Here is a 13,419-nt window from a genome sequence, read left to right as displayed (position 1 = left end):
ATAAAACACATAGTTCCCTGGCTGTGCTGGGTCATTGGGTCCTCATGATTGTGAACTGATGTGTAAAGAATTTGATACATATTGTAAATAAGCTTCATTCATTAACATTCTTCATCTTCTGTTTTGCCCAGAACTGGAGCACATCCACTTTTAGCATTAAACAAAGCCCAGGAGTCTAATGTCAAAAGCGTTCCAACATCCAGTTAGGAGTGTCATATCCAGTCTGCAGTCCTGGGAGTAACATGGCACTTGAAAATGGTTTTAAAAGCAGAAAAATATTAATTATGGTTTAATAATAAACATAAACAAATTTCACTTTGTTTTGACAAAATACTTACAGATTCTTAGAATAAATATTACAAATAATGTTGTTTTTAAAATCTAAGAATTTGCAGTTGTTCATTGCCTACACCTACAATGCTTATGATCACCACAGGGCAAACTCTATGACGGACCACTCCCTGAAAGGTTGAAAGCAGGACTGGCTTTGTTCTTCCAAGGTGTTGTTCCTTTAGACGCCGGCGGGTACGTTCTCATGATTCTGACACAATATACACTGATGAGCCAAAACATTATGTCCACCTACCTTAAATGCTCTTGGCAGCCAAACCCGCTCTGACCTGCCAAGTCAAACCACATTTTGCTGTTTATTTGTAATGTCCCAGCCTTGTGCTATGGCACCTCCAGCCACTAGGGGGAGACAAGGCACCACGAAAGGGTAATTAGGGCTGAGTGGCAACAGCTGCGGGTGCCCTATTTAAGGGGTGCTCACACGCTGTCTTGTGCTCAGCCTTGAGTTCATGCTGTCATGTGTGCATGGCTCTTGGCCCAGCTGCTAATTATGGATGGTGGCAGCCACACTGTAAAATTCCAGTGTATTTCACCACACTGTGGTAACAAAGTTAGCTAAAGTTTAAGAGCCTTTTTTCTCTGACTAGACTTGCAGCTTCATTTACTGAACCATATTTAATCAAGACAACAGCCATAAAACAAAAACTTAACACTGAAAACCGGCAATTTAGTCAGCATGGAGATTTGAATACTTTTTCATCGAGTGTGTGTGCCTCATATTTCAAAAGACTTAAATGAATTTAATATCAATAGGCAAGAAACCAAGCTTAAAAATATAACAGTAAATATTCAGGAGAGAAAGCAACTGCAGCTACCCGAGTCTCACAGCCCCCCAACTTCTTATTAGAGTAAATTCAATAGCTCAAATATTAACCCTTTAAGGATGTTTGTCCTTAATGTGTGTTTAATCTGCTCCTCTGAAGTTGCTACATTTACAGTATTTGATGTGTAAATAACATTCTCTAACAAAACAGAAAGAGTAGCATAGATTTTTGTTTAGGTTGTTTCACACATTTTTGAAAAAGTAAATGCTTAAATAGGAACATATAACTAAACATTAGACTTGTTTTATTGTTACTCTTAAAAATGTAATTATTTGTTAACAGTAATCCAACAATAAATGAAGCCTTGTGCATCTTTTACACAGTGATAAGAAACACAGTAGCTCACAGAAAGCTTGGATTCTATGTGCTGATGTTTTTGAAAACTTAATATTTTAAATGTTTTGTTAATATTTTGGCCTCCAGATAATTTGACACAGTTCGATCTGGTGCTCTTTGAAAAAAGTCTTGACATCCCTGGTATAGAGTGTGTTTAGTCTGGGTGTTGGGAATGGGGGCTTTATTTGGAGGAAAGGAGAAAATTAGATGTTTAGATGGTTAGGTGGTGTGAAAATTGCAGAGCTGTTCTCTGAAACGGTGTGACGAGGCTAAATGAGGAGGTAAATCAAGTTTGAGTGCCGGACGGTTCTGAGGCTGGGCTGACTAAAACCTGACATTTTATTTCTGTCTGTCGCACTGTCATCAATTCAGTTAGTGCCACTCAGTTAGCTTCTGTCATGAGACCACCGTACAAAGGGGACTAGCTGTCAGGTTTAACCCTGTGTGTGTCTGTGTGTACAGTAAAACTGACTGTGCCATCATTTGTGTAATGCTAATTGACTTCCACCATCATGTGTTCATCATTAGCTTACTAGCATTACTGGTCATTACTGTGGTACTTTCTTTGTATGAATGTACTCTCTGTATGTAAACCTTTGGTGCCTGGGTGTAACCTAGCCCTCTTTATCAATGTGTAGGTGAAAAGGAATTTGAAACTTCTGACACGTTACAGCAGGCAGCCTACAGCAAAACATGTAGAATATACAGCACAACGTATATAAACTACACAGCAAAGCAGGTAGAATATACAGCAAACATGTTTAATATGAAGCAAAACATACAGAATGTATGAATCCTGCTCTTCACTCACTCTCTAGCTCGCTCAACCACTGCTGCTCTTTCTCTCTCTCTTGTTCGTTGTGCTGTAGGAGCCAATTTTGAATGGTGTGTCAAAACAGCTACTGGCAATTCCTGCTCATTCTGCCTTTAAGGAGCCTAATGTGTCAACATCTATCTCTTGTGCCTGGCTGGTTCTCACTGTTCATGTGAGACTGCATCTGGAGCATTAACCCTTAGAGATCTACACTTAATACTGTTGTTTTGTATATTGTTGCTGTTTTGCTGTAGTATTTAACCCTAAGCAGATACAGTTCCTGACAGCAAAAAATAAATGCTATAATGTGATATGAACTCTCACTTATAGTTCATTGAACCAAGCAAATCAATTCTGTTGAAACCTTCAACCGATACCACATTTGTGTTTGTAAGTAGAGGAGGAGATATTTTATTAAGATGTGAATTTAATGGAAAGTTCTGTACTGTGCAAAATGTCAAGAAAAACAAAATGCAATGATGTGCAAATCATGTAAACCCTATATTTCACTGAAAATAGAACAAAGACAACAAATCAAATGTTAAAACTGAGAAAATTTATTGTTTTTTGAAAAACGTGCCCATTTTAAATTTGATGCCAACAACATGTTTCAAAAATGTTAGGACGGGAGCTTGTTTACGGCACGTTCACCTCTTCTTTTAACAACACACTGTAAGCGTTTGGGAACTGAGGAGACCGACTGCTGTAGTTTTGAAAGTGAAATGTTTTCCACTATTGCTTAATATACGATTCACAATTCAGGGGCTCATTTGTCGTATTTTTCATTTCATACTGTACCAAATGTTATCAGTGGTGACAGGTCTGGACTGCAGGCAGGCAAATTTAGCACTGGGACTCTTTTAATATAGAGCAATGCTGTTTGTAATACATGCAGAATGTGGTTTGGCATTGCCTTGCTGAAACAAGCGAGGCCTTCCCTGAAAAAGACGTTGTCTGGATGGCAGCGTATCTTGCTAAAACATGTATATGTTGTTCAGCATTAATGATGACTTCACAGATGTGCATGTCACCTATGCCATGTACACTAATGCACCCCTACACCATCATGAATACTGGCATTTGAACTATGCACTGATAACAAACTGAGTGGTCTTTAGCCCAGAGGACACAGTGTTCATGATTTCCAAAAAGAATTTCAAATGTTGATTCATCAGACCACAGGACACTTTTCCACTTCCCCTCAATCTGTTTTCAATGAGCTTGTGCCCAGAGAAGGTGGCAGCATTTCTGGATCCTGTTTATATATGATTTCTTTTTGCGTTCTAACTGTTTTCATAGACAGTGTTTTTCAGAAGTGTTTCTGGGCCCATGCAGTGATTTTCACTACAGAATCATGTCTATTTTTAATGCAATGATGCCTGAGGGCCCAAAGATTACGGCCAGCAAATCTTTTTTTTAAGCTTTACACAACTTTACCAGCCCTTTGTTGCCCCGGGCCCAACTTTTTTGGAATGTGTTGTTGGCATCAAATTCAAAATGGGCATATATTTTTCAAAAAACAATAAAATTTCTCAGTTTCAACATTTGATATGTTGTTTTTGTACTATTTTCCTTCAAAAATATAATTTAACTGATTTGCACATCATTGCATTCTATTTTTATTTACATTCTGCACAGCATCCCATCTGTTTTGGAAAATGGGGTTGTACATATTTGTACCTTTTACATAACCTCATGTTTTAAAACAGAACAATAAAATAAAAGCCTGGAGACGAGATGGGGTGTGTGGAGTCAATACAACTTGAAGTATAATTTCAATGGATCATGGTACAATAATGTTCCCTGACTAAAGGTACTAAGACGTATGCTTGAAGGTACCACACCAGTGGCAAGAGAGGTACTCTGCCCCAGTGACAGTTTACTTTTTTTTTTTTTTCTAGGAGTGCAGGGAGTTCAAGACTAGTTCTGGTGGTGGGTATGAGAACACCCACAGGTTTCTTCCCCATGTAACACAGACTTAGTCAAAGCAGTTCTACCTTCATGCAAATAATGTGTAAATGAACATTAATCAAATATGTGACCACCGCAGCTTATAAAATGTGTGTGTGGGGAGGGGGGGCTTCTTTTTCACTGTATAAAAATATTACCATCATTGTGTCTATGATTAGTTCTTAAGGTGTATTAAAACTAAGTAATGATTAACTAAAAGAAGATCAGATGATATTAATCCAGATATCGGCAGTGTCAAATTAAGATCTTGTTGTTCAGCTTTAATAAACCTGAGTGGCTCTACCATGTCTGCTAAAATAGCTGGTAGACAGGGACAAACCGAACACAGTGTCACTGGTAAGATTCAGTCAACAAACTTAATGTTTCTCTTAATAATGTCAGCAAGACTTGCTCTCGGTCCGGCCTTGGAGGTTCCCACGTGGTCTTCTACTACCCATTTAGACAGTGATGGGTTCCAAGTCCTGTACCACACACCGTAAAACATAACTGCACTAACTTATTTTTTTGTTTAATTTACTAATTTGTTAAAATGACTAATTTACAAATCTTTGTAAAAAATTGTTTATATTTACACATAATAAACCAATAGCATAAATCAACATCAAAATAATTGCACTTTCAGCTTACAGACACTCCATACTAACAATTTCTGAAAGGATAACTACAACTGCACTTGTTTTCAAGATCTTTATAATTAAAAAAATACAACATTTAGCTGGCACTAGGTACATTTTTGATTAGAAATGACCCAAATTCATAAAGATATCAAATTTGTTAGCATTTACATGTCAAACAATGGCATATCTGAGTAGCCCTGGGTCTCCTGAAATAACAACATATGGCATGTGTGACTGTCACATGTAAATACTTTATAATTGAAATTGTAATTGACCCAAAAAATAACAACAAAAAAAAACCCAAAAGAAAGGTTTTAAGGGTTAAGATATTAAAATGAACTTAAGTCTGAAGAGTCTTGTGCTCAAGAAGCTTCCCAGCATTCTTAGAGATTTTGTTGGTTCCTGTTAGTCAGCTGTTATTTTTCTAATCTATAAATATAATTTTCTTTGCAAAACATTATTTTTGTGTCACAGCATGTTTAGGTGCTTCTGTATGGGCATGAGAATGGTACAAAAAGTACTATGTAAATGTGACACATAGTCATCATGACAAAGATTTGAGGACACTGAGAGAATAACAATCTGCTGATTAACATTCTCTCTGCAATGCCTCATTAGGACCTGATGACCCCCTTTAACCACTTTGTATGCATCTTATGAGCACCTTATAAAAAGTAGCAGTTTAGGACCATCACAATGAAAGGGGTGTTATGACTCAGGTTATTCTGCTACTATGGTTTCATTCATTTATTCGTTAGTTCGTTCATTCATAATGAATAATTTATAATACAGTTTAACAGTGAATTCTCGTTTTGAACTAAATCAAGTTCTCACACAGTATGTTAGTACAGCTCCGGGATGCCAGGCCCCACCTATTAACACAGCTTCACACTCAAGAAACATAACCGTCAAACAATATTCCATCAACAGCCTAATGGTTTTTAATATTTTAGTGGATTAATACAGATTTTAAGTGATGTGTGTAGAAGTTTTAAATATATCACATAGCATTTGATAAAGGCTTCACATGTGGCTCATGCAAGCAGATTTTCCCTGTTTATACAGATAGAAACAGATATCACTATGATATACTTATATCTGCTTATAAACACTTACAACCAGGACTGGGACGATAAGAAACTTGGAAAAAATTTTATTAAAACGAAGCATTTGTGCCAGAAGGGGGCGACAAAGCCCAAGGCCTTTTTTTTTACACTAAGTCCCAAAAAAACAAGTTTTGACTGAGAGCATCTTTCATGAGGTCTGGACTGGACTTTTGGATCCCGCAAATGGTCATCCGTGCAAAAGTTTGGGCACCTCTGGTCAAATTACACATTTTGCTGATTTTCTAAGTGAAAATAACCAAAACATCCTCTACAGAGACACACTTTGATACATTTTTATACATTTGCTGAATGTAACAAAAAATAAAACAAAAAATGTGGCCTGTGCATTATTTTTTCCCAACTTGTTAAACTCAACAAATAGAAAATTGCAGACAAATGCCATATTTAAGTTTGTAAAGCTGTAATTTGGCCAGGCGAGCTCGACTTACAAATTGCAAAAAAAAAAGAAAACAAATTCGGCTCATCCTACATACATGCATCATCTAAACCGCTTATCCTTCTGGGTCACGGTGGGGTGCTGGAGCCTATCCCAGCCGTCATTGGGCGGAAGGCAGGATACACCCTGGACAGGTCGCCAGTCCATCGCAGGGCAGACAGACATACACATTCACACACTCATTCACATCTAGGGGCAATTCAGCATGTCCAATTGGCCTGACTGCATGTCTTTGGACTGTGGGAGGAAACCGGAGTACCCGGAGGAAACCCACGCAGACACGGGGAGAACAGGCAAACTCCACACAGAAATGACCCTGGTCACCCAGACGGGAATCGAACCCAGGCCATTCTTGCTGTGAGGCGACAGCGCTACCCACTGCGCCACCGTGCCGCCCTCGGCTCATCAATTTCAGACAAATTTCCAATGTCAGAATAAAATCATGAGAGTCATCGCACTCGTGTCATCTCAATCGTTTGGTGTAAGGTGGTCAAGATGGTGGTACAGTGATGTAAGGAAATGTGCAGAGGGCTTTAAAAACAGCATTATTGAAGAATCATCTATGTTTTTTTCTTTTTTTTTCTGTTACACTGTTTGGTTTTTATGGTTTAGTTCATACCACCCAATCAACAATACTGAATCGCTGCATGTTGTGTTGATGTGTAAATCTTTATGTAAAATGTAAAAAGTAGCTGCACATTTTTCAGGTTAATTAACAAGATTCTGGGTGATGATCTTCCAGAGTATACAGCTCTACAGTGAACTGCTCTGAGCCCCAGACCTTTACATGCTCAGCCAACGTACCTTCACATCTGTACCACTACAGAATGGAAGGAAAAGTGTTTATCTGCTTGTAAATTTCCACCAGGTGCATGATGGGGAATAATCTCAAAAATCTAGGTGCAGTCTTGCAAATAGTGACAATGCAAGATTCCTAGACTTTGTAAAATCATTCTAGTGCATGGTTAGCATTAGCAAGCAATACATGTTCTCTAGATATAACTTTGCATGTCTAAACTCAAGGTCCACTAGTACCAATGATTAAAAGTGTAACGTATTGTAATGTCAGAATCAGATGAAACAATTTTTCTGTTACAAGAAACTGCTACACAGAAGGGCACATACAGAAAACCGATTCACCATGGGAGGTCACAATGAGCCCTCCATTCCCACAGTGACCACCTCTCAACATCAAAACACCCAAAGCCTATAACCACACCTTATTACTCACACACACACACACACACACTGCAGGTGGCAGAATGCCAATGCTAAGTACATGTAAATGTGAAGTACCACCCTCTTTTTTTGCTATAAATGTCTGACAAAATAACGAGTACAGCCATTAGATCCATCTGACTCTTCCAGAAGAGAGAAGGACAACTGCCAACAACAGAACAACAGAAGCCTTACTTACATTTATCTGCCTGCGCACTTCAATAAAGAAACTTCCAGACAAGGTGAGACAAGTAAATCTACTTATTACCTTATTATTATTATTATTATTATTATTATTATTATTATTGCTGCTCTTAAAGCTACAACTGCTGAAACCTTTAAAAATCTGATGGTTGGGGGAAAGTGAATAGCATATTTTCATCAAAGCACATTTAAATGTTGTCCCCTCATTTCAGGAAAGCAATGTGACAAATTATACGAATGACACTAATTATACTAATGAGTACTTTGTTGCACATTACTTAATGAAAGCGGCCCATACAAAAATAGATTGTGTAAATATATCGTATCAATAGAGCCACATTTATTTGAGATTTACATTTGCATTATCATTAAAACAGATGCAGGTGCATTTTCATTAAAACCAGTTTGTAAATAATGTATAATTTGTCAATTACATGTGACCGAGTTTTGAAACGTCTTTGGTAGCGTGAAATGGACACTAAATTCCCTGCGGGTACCAAACAATACTTTGTTGACTTTTTAAACTGAACTTGCTGTAATGCATCTACATCTATCAATGAGGCATTCCTGAATTCCTGACAGTGCATAGAATGTAAAGAATAAGAATCACACATTAAAAATAACAAAAAAAGTAATATCTTTCTTCTGGTCATGTCAGTACTGAGACATTAAGTACAAAAATACCAAGCAAGACAAAATACTGAAAAAAACACAAGTATGTCACACAGGAATGAGGACTAACAAGAACATACACCGTTAGAAATAAAGGTTCTGTATAGGTACATTTTTCATCATCCAGATACAAATAATGTGAATGTTCCCTCAAAGAGAGTCTCAAACATATATAAAGCACATATATAATATGTGAATATTAATTTCTCTCCAACTGTGCTTTTAAGGTCCAATTGTGTACCTTGAATAGGTTTTTCCAGGTGAAAAGTACATATTTGTGCCTTTTAAAAACCTCATGTTTTAAAACACAACAATTAAATAAAAAGACTGGAGACGAGACGGGGGGGTGTGGAGTCAATAGAACAGTGACAGTTTCATACCTTTCATTTCTAAGAGTGTAGAAACAGTGGTGCGAAGTCTATTTCTCAAGGAAACCTCTAAAATGACAATCTCCAGAAATATAAATGAATAAATATTTGTCTTGTATGAGTCTTGAAACTGAGCATTTTTAATCAAAATGTGGGTAAATCTGTTCTGCTGTACAGCCCACGTTCGCTCTCCAGTTCAGTTTGACCTCCTTTTTGATCAGTTACATTTAAAGTACTGCAGTGAAGTTAGTCCAGGGGTCAGCAATATGCGGCTCCACAGCAGGATTAGATTTTTAGGTAAAAATAAAATAATCCTCCTTTGCAGTAAAATAAAGCTCTGCTGATTGTTGTAAAACAGTTGTAGTGATAAATGGTCTTAAATGCCAGAGTTATATTATGTGTAACTGCTAATTCACCCTTTAAGCTTGAAGGTGGCGCGCAGACTGCTGGTCACTATAGTAACACAGACACCCTTCTTGATGCGTTTATTCACAACGTGAAACTGTCAACCATTACAAAATCACAAAGCTGAAGTCAGCTTCTCATTCAAATTCTCCCATTTCACCTTAAATGGTGCAGCAGTTACATTCTGGAGCCTCAGACACCATTGAAGGTGGAATGGAAACATTGGAACAAGAAACTGGTGAATGAGAACCTGACAGTCTTGTAAAAAATCAAACATTAAGAGACATTTTACAAGAAACTGCTCTGCTTTTGAGGAAAAGTTTCCTGCTGGAGATGCAAGAAAAGCAGCTATGCCTGAGCTAAAGCTTAAAGCAGAGCAAATTAAGTCTGCGTGTTTGTTTTTTTTTTTTAAATACTTTTCAGTTTATACTAGCACATCAACACACACCGATATATATTTGCAGCCAAGATGGTAAAATGGACATAACATGTTGTGGCTCCCAAGGTGGTTTCATTTTTGTTGAAAGGACAAAATGGCTGTTCTGCCGACCCCTGAGTGCATATATAAACAAATATATACATATATTGTGTGTGTGTGTGTGTGTGTGTATGTATGTATATATATATATATATATATATATATATATATATATATATATATATATATACACACACATACATATATATATTACTCCTGTCCTACTCAAAACATCACTGGTTTCTACATTAGTTGTGTTGGTGTGTCAACAGCATGTAATACATCTTCTACACCCACAACATAGGCAATAAGAGTGAATAACAAAGCAAACTGAGTCAAATTTATCTGTCTTTTTGCATTACCATTTAACCATGTTTTGGAGGAATAATCTAACCAAAGAACTGTCATATTAATCTTAACTGCATCCATTTTAACGATTCCTTTTCCTTTTATTTATCCCCTTATATGGATCATTCTTTGACTTTAGACTAACTCTTTTGCTTTGAGTGACCCTACACCTTAAATATGATTATTTAAAAAAAATAAATAAATGACTGAACATTCCATTTCAATTTTAGCTAATTTGAACATCTCAAAAATGCTAGCCAGTGCATGACTAGCAAACACAGCTTTGAACAGTTTTACACACATAAAATCATATATTTTATAAAAAACATAAAGTGACCATTCTTAATGTTACACACTGACTTCCTGACTATGGGATACATGTACTTCAAAACAATGGGATCTCACTGCTCACCATGTGGCCATGAGAGATGCAGTCTCACTTCCTGCTCTAAAATGCAGGGGTGTGGCTAAAATAAGGCTCTACTTATGGACTAAAACAGTTCTGGTAGTGACATGAAAATGTGCAATAGCATTTTTGGAATAAAGCATTTTATTTAAAAATTAAACTCATGACACAAAATCTTTCAACTTAACTTTAAAAGAAATTGAAATATTTTTTTCTTTACAAACAAAAACTGCAAAAAAAGAAAGTATTGTATTTTTCAGTTGAAATGTAGGGTTTAGGATATGGGACAGCTGCTTCCCTATAGAAAACACCCCATATTACTCTCTCAATTAATGCCTTGGGTTTTAATAAATCATAATCTTTGTAAATATCTAAGGTCTAAGTACTTAATTTGTAATTCTTTTTTGCTGTGGGACTGTAGTTTGAACTAATTTGATAGAACTGTCAAAATATTCCTTTATTTTTTTTGTAACACTTTCTATGAATGTCATGGAGCCTATAAACAATTTGAAGTTAATATACACCACTGTTACTTGGCACTTATCCTGCATATCCAATATAAATGCAACAGAATTAGCATTACTGTAACTGTAGTGTAGAGATGTTAAAGATGAAGGTTTCTACACTTGAAGCAAACTCAGTGAGGGAACATTACACATCTCTGACCATTCACACGTGATTTACCTAATAAAATATTGAAAGGCCAGAATAAACTTTGTATTGTCTTAATGCCTAATGGGACTACTTCTTTGGCACTGAAAGTATAACATGTTATTAACACTACTTATAATGCATTATATTACAATTCTAAGTATAATAAACTGGGTATAAGTGTAATCAGTGAATTCATTTTTATAAATACTTTAATCAAATGCTTATGACATGTTATAAATGTGTTTATGATGCTTACAAACATACATTCATCGAAAGTGTTGCCGTCTAAAGATGTTTGAATGTGCAGTGTGATTACAGTACACCTACAGTGTACTAACAAGGACAAGCATATAATAAGTGACCAATGATCAAAGAATAAGCTCCAGACTCTCACTCATTTCAGGTGTTACTCTATGGGATAAACAGTCTTTGTCCAAGGATTTGGATGTGCATCGACAGCCCAAGACTGATCTGAAATTTGTTGCTTCTGACTCACTCCAGGATAAGGCCAGCGTCCTTGATGTCAGCGCCTCCCTCAAAGCCAGCTTTCTGGGTGGTTTAGTGGAGGTTGGAGGCTCAGCCAGATACTTGCGTGACAAGAAGTCCTCAGACCGTCAGTCTAGAGTTACTATGCAGTATAGCCAGACAACAAGATTTGAGCAACTTACTATGACCCAGCTGGGCAAAATCTCCTACCCTGAGGTGTTTGAGCAGAAGACCGCCACTCATGTTGTTACAGCTGTACTGTATGGAGGTCAGGCCTTCATGGTGTTTGACAAAACAGTCTCAGAGAATGAGGACAAACAAGAGGTTGAGGGAATCAAAGCGTAATGGTTAAGAAGATCCCTTCATTTTCCATTGAGGGGGAAGGAGCTCTAAAGATGAATGAGAATGAAAAGAAATTGGCTGAACATATCAGCTGTACATTTTATGGTGACTATGAGCTCGAGGAGAACCCCACCACATACATGGAAGCCTTGCAGCTATACAAGAAGCTGCCATCATTGCTGAGGCAGAGGGAGAATGATGCTGTGCCTGTGAGGGTTTGGCTCCATCCCCTGGCACGTTTGGACAGTAAAGCTGCTAAGCTGGAGAGAGAAATCGGAGCAACGCTCATATCTAAAGTCGAAGGCTTGTTGGAGGAGCTGGGAGATGCAGAGAGGAGATGCAATGATCTGGTTCAGAACACAGCAGTAAGTGATTTCCAGGATGTGGGGGAAAGGCTGCACATATTTCAAGAATCGTTTGGTATCTACAAGGTGTTGTTACAAAAAGCTCTGGCCAGTGTCCTTCCTGCTATTCGGGGTGGGGAGGCAAAAGAGAGTTCACTGGCTGACATTCTGACTACCCATGCCAACTCCCCCTTTAGGGCTAGCAAGCTAAAGCAGTGGTTAGAGAATGTTAATGGTGAACTAGATCTGCTGAGTTCCTACACCAGGGAACTGAGTGAAGTCCCGATAATCACATCCTCAGCCCAGTTCAACAGCATCCTCTTCAGTCCATGGTGGATACAGTCATATGCTTCTCCTCTACTTCTGTGAAGTATGAAGATCCATATCTGCAAGCCATGACAGAGTTCCTGACAGCAGATCCATTTGGAAAGCCAGTCAACAGTCCCGAAATTAAGTGACCAAGACTTCAAGCCTTGGTTCAGCAATCCTGAAATATCTAAGAAGATGAAAGAGAACCTTTCCCTCTTCAAAAGTTTTTTTAATGCCAATAAGGATAAGAAGACAGCCAAGTTTGTCATTTCATCAATCTCAGACCCCTCCAATCCTGGCATCTCCATCCGCCTGTATAAACAAGAGAAAACAGTGGATGACCACTTTCAGCCAGTGTCCAAGCCTCCTGCTCCCAGCGTGGACATTCAGAATAAGAATGTGATTCTGAAGCTTCAGAAGTCCCCAACTGGAGTGACAAGGCAGTACAGAGTGGAATACAGAATAACACAGCCCGATGCTTCAAGAGCTGATGGTGGCGCTTGGGAGACCATAGACACTCCAGATGCAAAGCAAACCTTCATATTAACTGGACTGCAGCTGGCCAACCAATACTGGGTCCGGTACAGAGCGGTCAGTGATGTGGGAGTGAGTGAAGCCAGTGAATCTGTCCAGTTCTCCCTCCAAGGGAAGGTCACCATTCCAGGGGGCAAGTCATGGGTCAGTGCAGAATTTCTTACTTTTCTTGTTA

Source organism: Colossoma macropomum, unplaced genomic scaffold (assembly GCF_904425465.1).
Source record: "Colossoma macropomum unplaced genomic scaffold, Colossoma_macropomum, whole genome shotgun sequence".
NCBI classification, from domain to species: domain Eukaryota; kingdom Metazoa; phylum Chordata; class Actinopteri; order Characiformes; family Serrasalmidae; genus Colossoma; species Colossoma macropomum.
The sequence above is the reverse complement of the archived record's forward strand: the minus strand, read 5'-3'. Positions refer to the sequence as shown.